The sequence below is a fragment of the Perissodus microlepis genome, chromosome 3, assembly GCF_051167445.1.
Source record: "Perissodus microlepis isolate ML-2025 ecotype Zambia chromosome 3, ASM5116744v1, whole genome shotgun sequence".
In the NCBI taxonomy this organism is placed as follows: domain Eukaryota; kingdom Metazoa; phylum Chordata; class Actinopteri; order Cichliformes; family Cichlidae; genus Perissodus; species Perissodus microlepis.
In genome coordinates, this window is record NC_140463.1 from 4,835,025 (window position 1) to 4,851,486 (window position 16,462).

The following is a 16,462-nucleotide window of genomic DNA, read 5'->3' on the forward strand; positions in this document are numbered from 1 at the left end:
ACAAACTACAGGCCTGTCTCTTTACTACCTCAATTCTCAAAAATTCTTGAAAAACTGTTTAACAGCCGACTGGAAAAATTTATAGATAAACATAAACGACTCACCGAGAGTCAGATTCAGATCAAGCAGATCAACATCACTGACACTATTAGATTCAATAGAATACAACACAATTCCCATAGACAAAAAGCAACATGTGGCTGGGTTATTCCTTGAATTGAGAAAGGCATTTGAAACGATAAATTATTATATATTAATAAGAAACCTGGAACGCTATGGTGTTATGGGGTTTTTGTACTTCCAAAGCTGTGAATTTACGTACCACCAGAAAAAGCTTTTGTGTTTCTGTGTATGGAATGAAGCCGTGGAACAGTTTAAGTATGGAGTTCAAGCAACGTCCAAACATAAAACAGTTCAAAAAGACTTATAAAGATATGATTTTCATGAGTTACAAAGAAGGGGAAAATGTTGAAATTCATTTAAGGTCAATATTTAAGAAATTTTATGATGTGGTGTATATATTGTATCTGTCACGGGCCATGGGTCGATGACCCAGTGTTTTTGTATTATTGCCGTTATCCTATGATTTATTCTTTGTATTTAACTTCTAGTGTTCTGAGTTCTGTTTTGTATTCTAGTTTCGAGGTTTAGTTCTGTGCTCAGTTTGTTTCCTGTTTTGCTTTGAAAGTCTGTTTAATGTCAGTGTTTCTAGTTTTGCATCGTCTGTCTCGTTAGGTCTAATTTCTCCAGGCTGTGTTCCCACCTGTTGTGTTCTCCAGTGTTCAGGGTTGCGTCGTACTCTCATTTATGCCCGTATGTTCTGTTTTCATTATATTATATCAGTAAGGAAGCTGACTAAATATTGACTGTTAAATTATGGTAACGGGGTGGGATCAAATAAGTTGTACTTCTTGATATGTAACCAAATCAGAACAGTTGAAGAAATATTGAAATGTATTAACTTTATTTTTATAGCAGTTTTTTCTCTTTTTTTTCTTTGCTAAAGGGACTTTATATATTGTTTACATGATCAAAAAACAAAAACAAAAAAACCAGAAAGAATCAGCAAACTAATAATCACACAGAAAATATTTAATCATAAACACAAAGTCCGGAAACTCAAAGAGCCAGGACCATGACAGTTTCAGCCTACTGTATTTCCTGTGCTTGTTTCCATGGTGACTGGGGTGACCAGCTATTGGACATCATGTTTGTTCCTCTGATTTCCAAAAGTGAACGTGTGTCAGCAGAAACCTTTGGTTCACAAACACGTCTGCATTTATCTGTATGAAAGCCAAAGAAGAGGCCACGCCCACAAACACTGTGACAGAAGAGCATAAAAACACATTTGCCCACATCTGTGCTCCGACACAGCTGGGAGAATGACGTGTGGATAATAAAGTTTACTTGACTGTCACATGATTCATGCCAAACCTTTAACACTCATTAAAAAGCACATGTTGATATTCTGCTTCGCTGTGAGTAGAAAAGCTTCTCAAACTTGTCCATCTCTGTTTCTTCTTCTTTTTCTCTCACAGCTTGGTCTTCTTTCTTCTTCCATCTCCATCAGGCTGCTCTCTCCACCTCACACTGACTCCACCCACCCCTTCCTCCGTAAGCTGTCAGACAGCAGCAATTATTAGAAGATTGTGGAAATCCATATTGTCACTACAATGCTTTTCTTGTTATGTCAAATCCAGAAATGGATATTTATATTAAAGATGTGAGTGTGAAGGTGGAGTGTGGGAACTTGTCAGCAGGTCTGCTTTCACAACAGGGTCATTCAGATCCACAGAAGAGTCCTCCAGATTTCCTGCGATCTTCACTTCCTGCCTCTTTACTACAGACACACAAAGAGGTGTTGTGTCTGTTCTGATCAATGGTCATGAGAATTTGCAAATTAATGATCAAGGAACTGACCTCCCAGCCCATTGTTCCTTCAGTGGTGCTAGTTTCAGACTGAAGAAGTCACTTGGATGAGTGACGAAACATTTCTCTCACTGAAAACACAACGTCCGGATGAACAGAATCAACTTTTGGGGATTTACTTATCTGGATGATTGAGCATGCATCAAGACATTCCTGATGGAATTCACATGGTGGTGTTTGAGTCCATCCACAGGAGGAGACACCGAATTTAAAGAGCAGATTGATCTGCTCGTTAAATGTATTCCTATATACGTATTTTTATATGGGCAATTTCTGTCAAAATGACAAATGATCAATGTGGAAATATAAAATATTTAGGTATCAATGTCTCTCCTAAACTTTCAGAATTAACTAAATTAAACCACATCCCACTTTTAAAGACAGTAGAAGGCGACCTGGCTAGATGGAAATCTTTACCCATATCACTCATGGGAAGGGTCGCCGCTATAAAAATGATGATCTTGCCAAAAATAAACTATTTATTTTCAATGATCCCAAATAAGCCATCACAAGATTGGTTCAGATCTCTAGACTCGTACATTTCTAAATTCCTTTGGAAAGATAAACCCCCACGTATCAGCTTAAAAACACTACAAAGGACCAAGGATAAAGGAGGATTAGATCTGCCTAACTTTAATCACTATTTTTTAGCCAACAGGCTTCAGTTCATCTCTAGATGGTTTAAACACACCTTCTTAGATGAACCTTGGATAGATGTAGAACAGGCACTATGTAATAACCTAGAAATTTCAGACCTACCATTTATCAGCTCAAACATCAAACGACATGAATGCTTTAAAAGCATCAATATTAGCTCTTCTCTGACAGCATGGTGGGAGTTTCTAAAAATGACAGAGTCTTCATTAATCCCATGCAAACGTACACCTATCTGGAACAACCCGGACATATTACAAAACAATAATATGATAAACTTTTCAGATTGGAGTTGCAAAGGAATTAAATACTTGGAACATATATTGGAAGGAACAGACTTTATTTCGTTTGACAGACTAGTTATACAATATGGGATCAACAAGAAACGATTTTTGGAATATCAACAAATTAAATCCATAGTAAAAAAGAAATTTAATCCCAGTGAAGCTGAATTACAAACACCACCAAGTGTGGTACAATTTCTTAGTCTAAAACCCCCCAAATTATTGTCTAAAATATACAGAACACTTTCTAAAATAGATGAATCAATATCCCTTCCTATTGCAAAATGGGAAGCAGATTTATCAATCAACTTAGACCCAAACCTTTGGTCTCAGATATGCTTAAAAACCTTTCAATGGATCAGAAATCCCAGTTTGCAATTAATACAATACAAAATATTACACAGAGTGCACTATACTGGTCATAGGATGTTCAAGATGGGCTATACGCCTTCCAACAACTGCTCACACTGCACAGCAAATACACCGGACAATTACATCCACGCTCTTTGGTTCTGTCCACCAGTTCAGAAATTTTGGCGTGAGATATGTGAAGACTTATCAAAGTGTCTGAAATGTAACATTCCAGCCTCCCCTTTAGTATGCTTGCTGGGCAACTTGGATGAGGTCACTGCAGAAATAAACACAGCCCACGTTGTTTTTACGGCCCTATGCATTGCCAAGAAAATGGTCCTCATTAACTGGAAAAATAAAAATAATCTTAATTCTAACCAATATAAAAACCATCTAATAGATCACATTAGTCTTGATACAACCTCTGCCATCACATTTGATCAATCCCTTTGGGCTCCTTTGATCGGCTTCATCACCTAGTGGGGGTGGGGGGTCATGGTTTGGTCCTGCCTTCGCTATTGTGGTTGATGTGGGGGTAGGGACGGCCTTAGGGCGTCTGGGGAGTCCCTAGGGACGTTTCCCTGGAGGGCCTAACCTGGGGGCTGTGGCCATGACCTGGTTAGAAGCTCTGGGGCTCTTGGATGGTGTTTTCCTTGTGGCTGCGTACAGCGGAGATGGGGGAGGGTCTGTGCTGGCGGACGTTGGTTACTGGCCTGGTAGCCTGGCTGCCCCTGGGAGGGTCCGGGACGGGCGTGGAGGCTTGGGGGTCTGGGGGTGCTCCGCCCCCCGGTCTGGGGTGCTGGCCGGGCCTTGGGGGCTTGGGTCCTGGCTGTTGTGTCGCCGGAGCAGTGGGCGGGTGGGTGCGGGGGGGCTCAGCCCCAGTGCAGGGGACCTCTGGTGCATCGGCCCAACTAGGGGGCTCTCTAACTGGTGGGGAGGTTGTTACATCTTTGCAGGTGGTCTCCTCACTACAGGAGCTCACTCTGCAGGTGGGGGGAAAGATATAGGAGAGGGGGAGAATGAACTCAACCTGGGTGTCTATTGTCTTGTGTAGTTTGGGAGATGATTGGATGATGGGGTGGGTGCAGTTTTCTCTGGGGTGGAGTCGGGTGGGCTGCCCCGGACTCTGTGGGGCTGGGCAGTGCTGCTGCTGCGGGCCCCGGTCCGGATGGGCCTGGGCCTCCTTGCCCTGGTGTGTTCCAGAGCGTGGGGGTGCCTACTGGGGTCAGCGGGGGAGCTGGCCCCAGGGAGGGGCCGCTTGCCCCTCCCTTTCTTCCCTCCCCATCCTCAGCTGCCTCCCTATTCCCGCTCTACCACACCCACCCACACACGCAGGGCTTGGGGTGCAGGTATGTCACCAGGGTGCAGGGGAGGCACTCCCCCTCTGTCCCCTTCTGGCCGCCTGTGCCTCAATTTTATTCTGCAACCTAGACATCCACATTACTCACACTCTCACATAACACATACATATAGGGCCTTGGGGGTGGGCACGTTTTACAGCATCCAGAGGATGGTCGTTGTACTCCAACCCACCTCTGGCGCTGGTGCCCTACCCTCAATTTTAAATGCATTTAGACACTGAGGGTTTTCGGGAGGAGCCGTGCTGCTCTCTGAGAGGAAGCTAGTACCATGCTCTCCTGAGTTTTAAATGCACTTTAGAACAGCACACAACAACATTACATATGAGCGGGCGTAGGGAGGTTTGAGGTCTTCACTCACCCCGGTTCTGTTAGCCGTCAGGGCTGGGGGGCTGGGAGGAGGTGCTGGCCGTCAGACTGGGGTCTGGGATGCGGGGCCTCCCTGCTACTGCAGATAAGGAGGTGGTCCGCTTGCCTCCACCCCAGAGAGAAGGGTTACATCTCCTGGGTCTAGGTGCGGCTTGCCCCTCTGAGGGCGGGGGTACCTGGACCTGGGATATAGAGTATGTTTGGGGAGTGCGACTGTCTGTGCAGCGTCTATTTGTGTCTGTCTACACGTTGGGTGAGTGCCTAGTATTTGGTTGTGCATATGGGGGTGGGAATGCACGTCTGTGTCCGCGTGTGCCTGTTTGTCTGTGTCTATATGTCAGGTTGGGTCTTAGACTCAACCTCTCTGGGTACATCTCAGGCCCTCTAAAGTACGGAGGCCTATCTCCCCTCACCACACTCCCTGCCGGTGGCTGATGCCCTTAGACGTTGGTGTGTTGGTGGTCCTTGTCATCTGGGGCTGGGCGCTCATGCATGTACCGGCTCACTCCTGGTGGCCGATTGGCGGGGCCGGGCGCCTGTGGCCCGGCTGGGCTCCTTCCGGGGGGTGGGATGCCCTCAGGCCTCTGGCCTCTGGGCCTGAAGCTTGGTCCTCTCTGGCACAGCTGGCTGCCGGCGGAGCCCGCGGGCACGCCACTGCAACCCCCTCTGGCCTCTGCTCCGTAGCTGCGGGGTGACCTCTCGTTTGGGGCTCTACTCAGCTCTTCCCAGGAGGGTGGCACGGTTCCCCCCCCCTTTGGTGGTCCTCCTCGGGTCCTTGTACTCTGGGGCCTCTGGATATCTGGGGCCTGGATCTCCTCCATACCCGCTTCATACCCTGGTGGACGGGGCTATGGCTCCCCACACTCCCTAGCAGATCGTTACATGGAGAAACCTTTGGAATACAAGCATGCTGATCCACACAGGTATGCACACAGGTGTACACACGGGTGTTCACAGACGCGGACTACACCTTTCTTGGCTGCTGCCTCAAAGCACATTGTGCGCTGTCTATCTTGCGTGCTGCACAATATCGTTTATTATTTAGTATCTACTGTTATCTACTGCTAGCTAGTTTATTGTGATGGTGCTGTTTTTATTATGTTGCTCTTTGTTGTTTGCTTTCTCTTCTGTTTTTTTTCTCCATACAGGTGATCCAGGCGTTTGGTTTGTTTGTTTGTTTGTTTTTTCCTTTCTTCCCCCCCTTCTCACCATCTCTTCTCCCCTTTGGTTTTCTTTCTCTCCCTCTCTTTCTTTCATTCTTTCTCCCTGTCCTATCCCCCAGTCACGTCTGTCCCGTTTGTAGCAACCGAAAATAAAATAAATACATAATTATAATAAAGGTCAATCAAATGGACCAATATGGCAAGGCCATGATGATCCACTTGGTAAAATAAATCCGCTTGGCATCTTTCTTGGCCTTAAGACAACAATTCTGATGGCTAAAGATCCAAACGGGACACAAAAAAAAAAAAAAAAAAAAAAAAAAAAGACAAATGATGAAAAGCTGCAGCTTGGACAGACGGGAGGCTCAGCCAAACTGTTCCACAGAAGAAAAAAACCCAGATAATCTCCACTTTGTATATTAATAACAGTAAATATCAGACTCTCCTCTATCAGGCTGTGGGAAAAGGCATAGGTGACCCACTCTGGGGTCCTCGGGATGTCACCTATAGGTGATTTGTAGGTGATCGAAAACAGGGAACCAAGAAAAGGAACCAGGAGGATCAAGGATGTGTAAATCTTACACTAAAGTTTTGGAGGAGGAGGTACCAATTGGACTGTTTCCCCCACTACTGAACTCACAGGTGAGACACCTGCAGCTTTACTGACACCCAGTGGACGCAGCAGGAAACTGCAGCAGCTCAGTAAGTAATTCAAGTTTTTATTCAGGGCTGCTGTGGCTCACTAAAAACTCTGAAATTCAAATAAATGAAGGTCTTCAAATGTCTCATATTTACTCAAAATCATGAAATGAAAGTTTTTTAAGACTGAAAGAAAAAATGAAGCCAAGAAGAATTTTTTTCAGTCAGTTTTTAAAGTTTCACTCGCTCAGCGTCTCTCCTCTTATCACCGCTGATCAGACACATTTATTTATTTGAAGATGCAGTTAGCAGCTGACACGCTGATGATGCTCAGTAGATCTGATCTTTGTATCTGGATTTATTTGACAGGGACAGTGTTCATGTTCATGGACATCAGGATAAAAACAGAAGATGGAACCCTTGCTCGCCATCTACCTGTCTTACCTGTTTTGTTTGGTTTAATTTTGATAACACTGACTTTCTTCCTCTTTTTAGATGGTTCATGATTGTCTAACAGTCTTCAACTTCCAATCTTCTGTGGATAACCTTTCCTGAGGACCATCTCCAGCCTCGCCACGACTCGACTCGGACTGCTTTTCCATTACAATTTAGTATCTTCTGACATAGCAACATGTCCGAGTGTCCTGCAACATATTCGAGGCTGAGACTACTTGAACAGAAGAGAGAGACAGTGCAGAAGAGAGATGGTGGATATACTGGATAAATGAAACTGGGGCTACCAAACATTAAGTGCTTTTATAGAAAACATGAATCACCTTAGGAAATGTGTTCATCAATAATCAATTCTCCTCCATTCATCCCTGTTACAGTCATGGAGGCACTGAAACCTATCCCAGCTACCATGGGGCGAGAGGCAGGGTATAATCTGTACAGCATGCCAGTCTGTCACAGGTATGTGTGTCACATGTATGTCACACTGGAACTGAAGTGGCAACCCCTAACCCTAATCAAGTAAATTTAAGTAAATGTGTTTGGAAAAATGTACTTCTTAAAGTACTTTTATTGCACCATGTTCATTCACTCACTCATGAGCTGCTGTAACATGAATCAAAAGGCTGAATGGCCACCTCAGCATGCAGTCAAGTTCTATAGAGTCTTACTAATGGCCTACTAATTGTATTTAGGTGTGTTGCAAAAGGGACACATCGAAAATTTGCAGGACACCAACCCTCGAGGACTGGAGTTTGAGACCCCTGGGCTACGTCAAGGCTTGGGGCTGCTTTTGGCTGACAGAGCAGGGACCAGTGTTGGTCAAGTTACTTGAAAAAAGTAATCAGTTTACTAATTACTGATTACTTCCCCAAAAAAGTAATCCTGTTACTTTACTGATTACTTATTTTCAAAAGTAATTAATTACTTAGTTACTTAGTTACTTAGTTACTTTTTAAAAACACGATTTACAACCTGAATAGGTGATAAAGCGATAGATCTTTTAGCCCAATTCTACTTTTTCTACATAATCCATCATACAAAATGTAATCAAATGGAAAAGTCTCTTTTTAAAACTTGTTTTATTAGTTTTAATCTTTTAACTTTATGCATCAAGCAAAAATTTAATTATATGCAACATTCTCTGACTGGAAGAAATTTGTTTAATATTTAAACCTATTTTCTGCACATTCCAGCACATAATTTTTTTGTGTGTGTGTTTACACTCAGTCTTTCAAATAGATGCAAGTAAAACACAGCAGAAAATAAATAAAGTCAAAGACTAGCGGTCCTTTTGCTCTATTTTCACATGTAAAGCAGGTGAAAATAGAGCAAACTGGTGCAGGTGTGCCGCAGCGGTCAGTTGAAGAATCCGCGAGTTTCTCTGTGAGTTTCCCATTACGTCGTAGCTACTCGGTGCTTGCTTGGAAGTTTAGGGGTTTTTTCGCTGTAAAAAGAAGTTTTCTTCCCACGCACAACGGACGCTAATGTTTTTGTCACTTTTTATGGAATCAAACTCAAAGTAAGGTCAGTACTTCCACGCTTTAAACGCTGCACGCTCATACTCTCTCCCCACTCGATATATGATCCATTGTTGATCTGCACACAGCTGTTGTCACGCACGTCGCACTCGCTTACGTCACTGTCATGAGACATTCTCGCAAGAAAATCACGGTTTTACTAACGCAGTAACGCAGCGTTCCTACGGGAAAGTAACGGTAATCTAATTACCGTTTTTGCAATAGTAATCCCTTACTTTACTCGTTACTTGAAAAAAGTAATCGGATTACAGTAACGCGTTACAAGTAACGGGTTACTGCCCATCTCTGGCAGGGACACAGCAAAAGGCTGAGAGTTGCACAGACAATAGAGAGAAAGAGACTGCAGTAAGGCTCATGCTGTTGTAGGCGGGTAGAGAGCACAGAGACCATAATGAGGCTGAGAGTTGTCAGGGAGGGAGTAGGAAGGAAGACTTTGATAGCTATATGCTATATGCTGACTTTCCAGGAGTTTAGACTTAAAAACAGTAAGGCAGAACTACAGGTTAAGAAAACATGATTTGAGAATTGAAATAGAAGGAAGAAGAAAAGGTTTTAGATTTTTAGGTTTTAGATGCGTCCTTGATTGATCACAGCTGATTCAAATTGGTAAATTAACACCTCAACATGTCTCGTTGTTCTCCAGAGGCCTGGCAATAAACTAATCATTTGATTCAGGTGTCTTGACCCAGGGTGATGTCTAAAACCTGCAGGACACCGGTCCTGCAGGTGTGGAGTTGCCCACCCCTGCTGGAAGTTGTGTTAGCGCTACTTTAGCATCTAGCTAGCCCTGCTGAAGAGCAGCGAGCATAAAGGGAGGAACGTTTTTGAAGTGTCAGCTAATTTCAAATGCAGCGTTTCTATCAGCTCAACAAACATCAGCAAACACACAAACTGTTTGTGTGCAGTTTGTCTCACAGTGTGTTGCAGCTAAAGGTCCAGCTGCTGTATTTCACAGGGAGAGAAAAGAAAGAAAAGAAAAGCTGCTGTAGGAGAGGAACCCAAGCTTTGGCATCGCTCTGAAAACTATCGCTGATCCTTTTACTCGCTGGCTTTCAAATAAAAGCTGAAATGAAATTTGTGGCGTTTGCAGGATCGAATCAATCACACAGGATCAGGGGATAAGACAGCAGAGCAGCTGATTTTACACCTGAAGATAAAACTGTAATATTAGAAACATATGAAGATATTACACACACAATACAGACTGCAGCTCAGACAGCTGCTGGAGACAGATGTGTGTGTGTGTGTGTGTGTGTGTACTTTAACTCCTTTATTTCACACAGACAGCTTCAGCATTTGTTCTGCTTTCTCTGCTTTTATTTGAATGTAACAGAAAAACACGACTAGAATTTACACAAACGTGTTTACAGGCTGACTTTAATGTGTTTCTGCACATGCTTGTCCTCTGGTCATGTGATCATGTGGTTTGTAGGAACGCTCCTCTTCCTCAGAGGATCCACCTGTGCTTCCTCTCCTCTCTCCTCCACCTGTTACAGTGAGGGAACGTCCTCCATGATGGAGGAGCTGCTGGAAAGTGCTGAGAGTTTCCTCCAGAGTGAGACCTCTGTCACAGTTCAGAGGATCTACGGCAGCAGAGACCTTCATGGACACTAAAAGTCTCAAACACACAACAACAACATCACACTGACTCCACTCTGACATCACTGATCAATAATCAAAGAACACACAGATCAAACTGATTGATCAGCCGTCAGAGGAGTCGGATCAATGGAGCTGCTTCTGTTCCTGATGTCCCCTGTTTGATCCTGGACCTGAACTCTCTTTGCAGAGGAGACACAAGACAGTCAGAGACACACACAGTCCTGGCGTTCCATACAAACGTAGCACAAACGTTTGATACCACTTTTGTTGGATTTGAAGAAGGTGGGGGGACCAACTTCACTCACATGAATAAAAGGCTACGAGGAGGGCTGGTCTTTGAAGGAGTTGGGCTGGAGACAGGTGAGGAGCGTTAAGCTCCAGGAGCCTGGTTCCAACAAGCCTTCCCTCGCTAGCGAGTAAAAGATGTTCTGTCTTGTCTTCGTCCTTCACGAGAATAAGTTTCTAAACTAGTGGGGCCTGCGGAGGCACAGACTCAACAGTTGTGTTTTGCATATAAAGTATGTAACAGGAGTGCATACATTTGGAGGTATGTTTATGAGCTCCTAGTGAATATGTGTATTGTTTGTGTATTTATACACAAACACTCATATATATTTAAATAATTAAAAAACAAAAGTTAATTTACCTGTTACTACCACACACCAAATCCGGTCGTTGGTACTTGCTGGCTTGTGTAGCCACTAGGTAACAAAAGCTCAATACTGCGCCCTAGCATCCTGGAGCACTTCTGTTGTGTTTTGTACGTCCTTCTGAGTTTTTACGTGTTTTGAAGTTTGTACGTGCTTTGTCTGTAGGGGCCACCGTAAATATACTTTTATTTATTCACTCCACATAAAATGTAATAAATAAATCATATAATACAAAAGCCAACTAGTCACAGTTCAACTTTTAACTATTTAAATTTTCAGCTTTTTCCTTTTAAACAAATTTAAAATGAAACAACACAAAACACTGCAAACCACAACACAATTAAATATAAATGAAAATATGAAAACAAAAAGAAGATGCACATTCTCTGTCATATGGACCTGCATGAATAAACTTTCTGAATCTTTTATCATCCACAACTGAAAATCGTTGTGGATGATTACTATACCTTTCTAATGTGACGTTGTTGTCCCTGGCTCTCTTTCTCTCTCTCTCCCTCCCGCTCTGTTCCTGTGCTACTGCCAGTGTAACTACCGCCCCTCCCCCCTCTTCCCCGCGCAAAGCACAAGGCTCGCATGCGGAGTGAAGCAGAAAAAAAGTGCGAGAGAGAGAGAGAGAGAGGGTGAGAGAAGGGAAAAAAAAAACCCACGGCTCGCGATAAGGAGCCGGCTCGCATCGTTCACGTCAAAGATTAGGCTCTAAGAGCCATTTCGTTCGCGACCGACACATCACTACTATTTTCAGCAAAAAAGCTCTACAGGACAAACCGCAGACAGACAAAATAAGAAATTAGCTTGATGTGGAAGCTTACCTACAGAAGCTTACAGGAGGCAAGCTTACAGGAGGCAAGCTTACAGGAGGAAAGGCGGATCTCTTTTTACGAAAATGGGAAGCCGGTATCATTCCGAAACTCAAATCAGTAGCTGCCCTGGAAACAAGAATGTCCTCTTTGTTGAAGGATTTTGAAGAGAAGACTGAAGGTATCCCCCCCCCCCCCAGATGATAAAGGATACAGAAAGTTTATTCATGCAGGCCCATATGACAGAGGATGTGCATCTTCTTTTTGTTTTCATATTTTAATTTATATTTAATTGTGTTGTGGTTTGCAGTGTTTTGTTTCACTTTAAATTTGTTTAAAAGGAAAAAGCTGAAAATTTAAATAATTAAAAGTTGAAATGTAAATAGTTGTTTTTTGTATTATATGATATTTTTTATTACATTTTATGTGGAGTGAATAAATAAAAGTATATTTACGGTGGCCCCTAGAGACAAAGCACGTACAAACTTCAAAACAGTTACGAACCCTGAAGCACGTACAAACTCCAAAACGTGTAAAAACTCCATAGCATGTACAAAAGACAACAGAAGTGCTCCAGAATGCTAGGCCAAAACATCTCATAAAAAAAACAAATGACCAACAAATGGTGCTGTTTTTTTCCCTTCACTCTGTCAAACAATGGTGTATAAAACGTTTCTCGCTTTTTGAATCATGGTTGCTAGGCAACCTGAGCATCGCGACGAAGGCTAGACCGTCCCATTTCACAGCCTCGCACTTCCACCCTTCTCGCTCTTTGGAGTACCTGGCCCACATAGACCGTGAAGGCCTTGTACTCCAAAGTGTGCAGCCCATGAATTGGGACACAGCTTACGTGTGTATGTTGTCACATTCCCAGGTGTGTGTGAGGATGAGGGCAGTGACAGAGAGGAGCTGGTAAATATGAGGAGACATTTATTGCCCAAGTTTGGAATGAAACCATAAATCAGAATCAGAATCATCAGAATCAGAATACTTTATTGATCCCTGGGGGAAATTATTTTTTGTTAGTGCTCCATTATAAACAAACATTAACAAGACAGACAATACACTAACTAAGAATAGTACAATATATACAGGCATATATATACATAAAGTCACTTATTAATAAATAGCTGAAAAAGAAACGTGTAGCTGTAGCAGTAAACAGTGTGTTAAGTGGATGAGTGGATACAGAGAGAAGCCCACAGGCAGGAAAGATTTCCTGTGTCATTCAGTGGTGCTTTTCGGTAATCTCAGTCTTTCACTGAACGTGCTCCTGTGACTGACCAGCATGTCATGGAGTGGGTGGGAGGTGTTATCCAACATTGTCTTTATCTTGGACAACATCCGTCTCTCCGACACCACCTTGAGGGAGTCCAGCTCCATCCCCACAACATTACTGGCCTTACGGATCAGTTTATCGAGTCTGTTGGCATCTGCGACCCTCAGCCTGCTCCCCCAGCATGCAACAGCATAGAGGATCGCACTGGCCACAACAGACTCATAAAAAAAACCTGAGCATTTTCTGGCAGATGTTGAAGGACCTCAGTCGCCTCAAAAAATAGAGACGACTCTGGCCCTTTCTGTAAAGTGCTGTGGTGTTTTTAGCCCAGTCCAGTTTATTGTCAATGTATACTCCAAGGTATTTATAGTCCTCCACAATGTCAACACTGACCCCCTGGATTGAAACAGGGGTCAAGTGTTTCCTGGTCTTCCTGAAGTCCACTATCAATTCCTTGGTCTTTGCCACGTTGAGCTGCAGATGATTCTGCTCACACCACGTGATAAAGGAGTCGACCACAGCCCGGTAGTCTGTCTCATCATCCCTGTGGAGAGAAGATGGGGCGGCCACGTCCAGACGCCTTCCTGATCGCTCCGCTCCGACTATCCACTTTTCTTGTTTTTTACTTATTTTTTGCTCTGGTTTACATTCCAAAATCCTCTAGTCTTATAGTATACGACAGCAGATCACTTGTAAACATCGGTGACAAGGTTGCACATCTAATCTTGGACACTTTTAAACCCGACCCATCCTGGCCGCCAGAGATTCTACGCGGCGCAGAGAACAACAAAGGACGGGCCGCTCATCCGAGGCGCAGAACAAAGAAGCACCGGGGGAAACGCGCTGGCATTAGGAACAGACTGAGACAGCAGGCGCATCGCACACCACTGCCCAGTACCCTACTGGCCAACGTACAATCCATGGAGAACAAGCTCGATGACCTAAGAGCAAGAGTCACCTTCCAACGTGACATGAGGGACTGCAACATTCAGTGCTTCACGGAGACATGGCTGACCCCCACCGTGCTGGACCAGGCCGTAACTCCGTCGGATTCATTCTTTGTGCTCCGCGCGGACAGAATGGCAGAGTCGAACAAAACCAAAGTTGGAGGAGTGTGTTTCATGGTAAACAGAAAGTGGTGTGATGCCAGGAGCATTTCTACTCTTTCCAGCGGCTGCTCGCCACATCTGGAATTCCTGAGCATTAAGTGCCGCCCTTTCTATCTGCCCCGTGAGTTCACCTCGGTCATCGCCACGGTGGTCTACATCCCACCCCAAGCGGACACAGGTATGGCTTTGTCTGAATTACATGATGTGCTGAGTTCGCTTCAAAACAAGGACCCGGGAGCAGCACTCATTGTAGCAGGAGACTTTAATAAAGCGAACCTCAGACAAGTCATGCCAGACTTTTACCAGCATGTCTCGTGTCCAACGAGGGGGGATCGAATTTTGGATCACTGCTACACGCCATACAAGCAGGGCTACAAAGCTGTCTCACACCCGGCTTTTGGGAAGTCTGACCACAACGCCATCTTCCTCATTCCCCAGTATAAACAAAACATACGGAGGGAAGAAGTAACCACGAGGGAGGTAAAACGGTGGTCTGCCCAATCAGAAGCTACGCTACAGGACGCACTCAACGACGTCGACTCGGACATGTTCAGAGCATGCGCAGTCGACATCAACGAGTTTACAGAAGTAGCAGTATGCTTCGTCAATATGCTAGCGGAGGAGATTATCCCCACTGCGAGAGTCACCACATTCCCAAACCAGAAACCGTGGATGGACAGATCGATCCGCACTGCAGTAAACGCCAGGACCAGGACCGCCACCTACAATGCGGGTCTGGCCACTGGTGATATGAGCGCCTACAAAGCGGCCTCATACGGCGTGCGGCGCGCGGTGAGAGATGACAAACGCCGGTACCGGGAGTGTGTGGAGTCCCGCTTCCACCAGGGCGACACACGGAGTATGTGGCACGGACTACGCACCATTACGGACTACAAAGCCAGGGACACTGCGCTGATCAACGCCGACTCTGCATTCACCAACGAGCTGAATCAGTTCTACGCCCATTTCGAGGTTAGCCAGGCGGCTAATGCTATCTACCGCCTGACTACCGAAGACAGTGACGTCATCAGCGAGAGACCGGTGACCTGCATCGCGGAGCATGACGTCCGAGCGGCATTGAGGAGAGTGAACACAAGGAAAGCGGCGGGGCCAGACGGCATCACCGGCCGTCTGCTGTGCTGACCAGCTAGCAGGTGTGTTCACTTACATCTTCAACGAGTCCCTGGCGAAGTCTGTGGTCCCCACATGCTTCAAAAGATCCACCATCATCCCTGTGCCCAAGAACAGCAAACCCTCATCCCTGAATGATTACCGGCCAGTTGCACTGGCCTCGGTAGTAATGAAGGTGTTTGAGAGGCTGCTGAAGAACATCATCTCCTCCTCCATCCCAGACACCACAGATCCGCTGCAGTTCGCCTACTGATCCAACAGATCCACAGAGGATGCCATCGCCCACGTCCTGCACACCACCCTCAGCCACGTGGACAAGAAACAGGGTAACTATGTGAGAATGCTGTTTGTTGATTACAGTTCAGCGTTTAACACAATAGTGCCCTGCAGACTGTTCACAAAGCTCAGGGATCTGGGACTCAACAGCCGTCTCTGTGCATGGGTGTTGGACTTCCTCACTGGCAGAACTCAGGTGGTGAGGGTGGGTAGATGCGTCACCATCAACACAGGAGCACCACAGGGATGTGTCCTCTCGCCACTGCTCTACTCCCTCTACACTTCAGACTGTGTGGCCACCCATGGCTCCAACACCATTGTGAAGTTTGCTGACGACACAGTGGTGTTGGGTGCCATCTCCAACAACGATGAGGCGGCCTACATGGACGAAGTGAAGAATCTGGCATCATGGTGCCAGGACAACCACCTCCAGCTGAACGTCGGCAAGACCAAGGAGCTGGTGGTGGACTTCAGAAGGAGTCAGCACAGAGACTACAAGCCCATTATCATCAGTGGAGCTCCAGTGGAGAGGGTGCAGTCCTTCAAGTATCTTGGTGTCCACATCTCCTCAGACCTGACATGGGCTGCCCACATTCAGGTCCAGACCAAAAAGGCTAGACAGCGCCTGTATCACCTACGACAACTGAGGAAGTTCAGGGTCTCTCCAAAGATCCTCAGGATTTTCTATACAGACGCTGTGGAGAGCATCCTCACACAGAACATGACATCGTGGTTTGGGAACAGCTGTGTGAAGGACCAAAAAGCTCTCCAGAGAGTGATCCGTACAGCAGAACGCTGCTGCAGGATTGCTCTCCCCCCGCTTCAGGACACCTACACCAGGAGATGCCGGACTAGAGCA